The sequence below is a fragment of the Ixodes scapularis genome, unplaced genomic scaffold (assembly GCF_016920785.2).
Source record: "Ixodes scapularis isolate PalLabHiFi unplaced genomic scaffold, ASM1692078v2 PGA_scaffold44__24_contigs__length_19508400, whole genome shotgun sequence".
NCBI lineage: Eukaryota > Metazoa > Arthropoda > Arachnida > Ixodida > Ixodidae > Ixodes > Ixodes scapularis.
Genome location: NW_024609873.1, coordinates 4,284,985 through 4,288,799, shown reverse-complemented (window position 1 = coordinate 4,288,799; position 3,815 = coordinate 4,284,985).

Sequence of the window (3,815 nt, the reverse complement as noted above, 5' to 3'; positions counted from 1 at the left end):
TACTAAATGTGTCGAATTTGAAAGCATAAAAATCAACTCCAGCAGCACTCAATGCATCAAATGAAATCAAGAAACAGTAAATCTTTTCCTGGTTATTGTTTCTTGTCAACGCTTACTTTTATGAAAATGGTCCTACGCAAATTTTTAACAATATGTTCTTTCTCTTTTTGCCTTATGTGGCTGTCTTCGCGAAAAAAAGAAATCCACAGCAACCCTTTTACGTTAAAACAGCGATATGAAAATAATGGCAATAAACGAGTAATTTTTTTTCACAATATTTTGACACTAAGGGGAGGGGCACAACGGCGCATGCTCGTCGGGCCTCCTGCAGAACGACGATCGCTTCCCGCAATGCTTGGATAGAAAATGGCGTACCATTGCGATTCACACGATTACCAGTGACCTCCGCGCTTCCCCGTTGTTCGGCAGCACCATGAGTTGAAGAGTGAATTTTACTACAGTGTGAAATGCGGGACATTTTGAAGATTTGGGAATTTCTCGCGGGACGCGGGACACGAGCCTTCAATGCGGGACAGTCCCGCGAGTCGCGGGACGGGTGGTCACCCTAATCTCAGGAGGAAATCATAATGGGACAACCTGAGAAGAAAATTTATGTAGTCACTTCAAAGGACCAACGAAACTTTGTGAAAAAAGAGCCACAATCTCAAATTGAGGCCAGCGGGAGAATATAGATTTGTGAACATTTTGAGAACTTGAAGCGTTCCTGGTGGTGAGGCGCGCGGCAAAACTCTCTGTACCGGTTATCCACTAAGCTTCGGTTTCCATTGGTACCTTCGGTGCGGCATCACGTAGCGACCGAATGCACTGCTTGCAGGTCTGTCAAATACGAACCTCGCCACTCGAGTTCTGCCCTCTGGGCTCAGTTTTAAGAAAATATTTTAGTACTGGCGAAGCATAATGAATATTTGGTTAATCCAAGCCCGGAAGATGTTTGGTTTGCCTGAAGCCTGCGTTTTGTCACATTAAGTCGAGCCTCACAGGCACTTGGTGCGCGGGCAACACGCCTTCTGTGACACCTGCGCTCACGAGCGCGAACAAATACTACTGCTACAAAAAAAAAAAAAAAAAACGAGCTGTTGCTTTCCCGCTTGTAACTGACAAAAGAAAATAAATTGAACAAAAAATATTGCCCTTCCTACTGCAGAAAAACAACCTCAAACTCTCCCATATATTGACGTATATTTCCCGCCAAAATTTTATACCGACTGGAAATGAAGTATTTGCAAACCCTGAGATCGGCTGCCACGGAGATCACGCCGACTAGTCACAACACCGGTTCCCTGCTCCTCGGTAACCTTTTTAGGCAAGCTTTACGGCCGAATGACTATTGTTATTCAAGATGAGTTTCGAGGAAATGTCCAAACATGTACCTATGTGCAATTATGCCCTAAACTTGGTAATTTTTTTTCGTGTAAATTGTTTAAAGGTATCGCATTTAAATTAACACCACAGACAGTATATATCATTGCCATCGGCAGAATACAAAATGATGTATTTATTGTTTTTTTTTTCATGTTGACGAATAAATAAACTCATAGGAAAAGTTTCTAATATTGTTCATGTTCAGTACGTCATTTAAAAAAATAAATATATTTATTTATTTTTGCTTTACGTTTTGGGGATGTGTCTCTTGTAGCCTGTACACATTTTGGTAGAAGAAACTTGTTTCAAATTTCTCAGCCTCTGAATATGCAAGAATACAACACTTCCGGCAAGCTCTTGATAGTTTTTTTTAGAGGCGAAGCTCCTTAAGGTCTAGCCTTGTCCAGCGCCCGTGCTCACATCGATTGCCATATCCATCTGTGTTTAAAAAAAAAAAAAAAAAAAAAAAGAGAAACAATGTTTACGCAGTCGACAGAATTCGAACGTGTGCGGGGAGACCCCAATGGATTTCTAGTCGCCTTAACCACTCGGCCACGACCGCGAGACGAGTGGGGGCTCTGAGATGTGGTAGTAACTCAAGAGCTGGGGATGTCATGGATGAAACGTTGCTTGTAGCCGCTCAACGTCTATACAGGAGAGGGCGCTGCGGTCAAATGCGTATATAATCGCGTTAAACTTTGCATGCATTGGCTCAAAGTTTATAGACGAGAGGGCGCTGCGGTCAAATGCTCAAATGCGTATATAACCACGTTCCATACCACACATTCTCTTTCTGACGTGGATGAAAACGAACGAAAAACTCGGCATGCTGCGCCTCAGCGTTTACGCAGACAGCAAGCTGCTCCGGAGACCAGGGCACGAAAAGCTGCTGCAAAGCGTTAAAAAAAAAAAAAAAAAAAAAGATCAGCATCATCAGCATTACCTATGAACAAAATCAATATCATCAGCACCACCAGAGCTTCGCCCCAAGCAACATCAATCACTACGTGGAGATGCGGTCATTTTTTTTTTCAGCTATTCATTTCCGCATTCATTATTATGTTTAATATTTTTTTTTAATTATTGACCCAGTAATTAAGGTCGAAAAGACATAGCTGTGAACTTCCGAACCACTAAGCATGAGACAAGTAGTGCCCTCTGACAACGAGTTTCCGACAATGACCATCTACGCGATCTTTTAAGCAGTGAAGAGCAACAGTAGCTATACATATCATTAATAATTTCAGATTAAAATAAGCTCGACTACGCCCTCTTTCCCCGTAATATCTGGGCGGAAGGGGGAGCTGGAGGCTACCCCTTTCTAGAGTAACTGTATATGCTCCGCTTGCGGAGCAGAGTACCGCAATGGTGCCATTCTGGAGCCAAGCACACTGCGGGAAGCCAAGGTCGGTTTTTGCAGGGGACACGAAGGCGCAGACGCGAGGCGGCGTGCTGTGGCGTGCTGCGGCGCGCTGCGTAAGGAAAATAGTGCGGCTGACGAGAACGCCGTCCCCTCGCTTTCGGACAAGAGCTCGCCGACTCGCCGAGATGGCCGGATGTGCCGGTCGCGCATCGCGTATCACTCCGCGAGAGCCGCAGTCGCGAGCTACGCGATCGTCGGCCGTGTCGTCTGCTTCCCATACCTTGGAATCGCTCGCGTTATAAAAAAAAAGGATTGTATTGTACCCAGTTGACGCACATAATGTTCAATGACTTATTAAGCTTTCGGTTCGTTCGATTTTAGTCTAGGATCTATATCTTGCGAACTCAAAGCGGAAAATATGTTCCCCCGAAACTCGGCGCTCTGGAAGGCCGCTTTCCCGCACCAAGGTCGGATCCAGTTCTGCCCACGTGCCCACTCCTCCGCCAATACGGAGATGGCGGCGAAAGGAAAAGGAACGCGATACTCTGGCTCTGCAAGCAGAGCCTATACAGTTACTCTACCCCTTTCCCTCCCTTCCCTTCCCCCCCCTCCCTCCCTCCCCCCCCCCCCCCCCCCTCCCCCCGTTTTTCCAATTCGACGCCAGTGGAATGGTAGAACGCTCATCGACCTCGAGTTGTATCGGCATCTGTGCTTTTTGCTCCGCGCTTCCTCAGTCCCGGAAAATAAACTTCCAGAACAATTACAAACTGAACTTACTATATGTAAGCGTCACTCGGGTGGCGTTCGATCGGATTACTACCAGCGTACTATCGTGCAAGGGGGTGGGAAGGTAGTTTGCCAGGACGCTTCAAGGTTTTCCTGAGCCTCAAACTCCTGCCCGCCCCTGGTCGTTTCGAACTGGATGTGTATCGTAAAACAGTGCGTTCGTGTGATCACTACTGCGTGATGCACGTTAAACCACCTCCCCCCCTCCCCCCCGGGTCACACGTCACTCTGCACTAGCAAATATTCCAGGAAATCCGGGACACTCGTCGTTTCGTTTAATTGC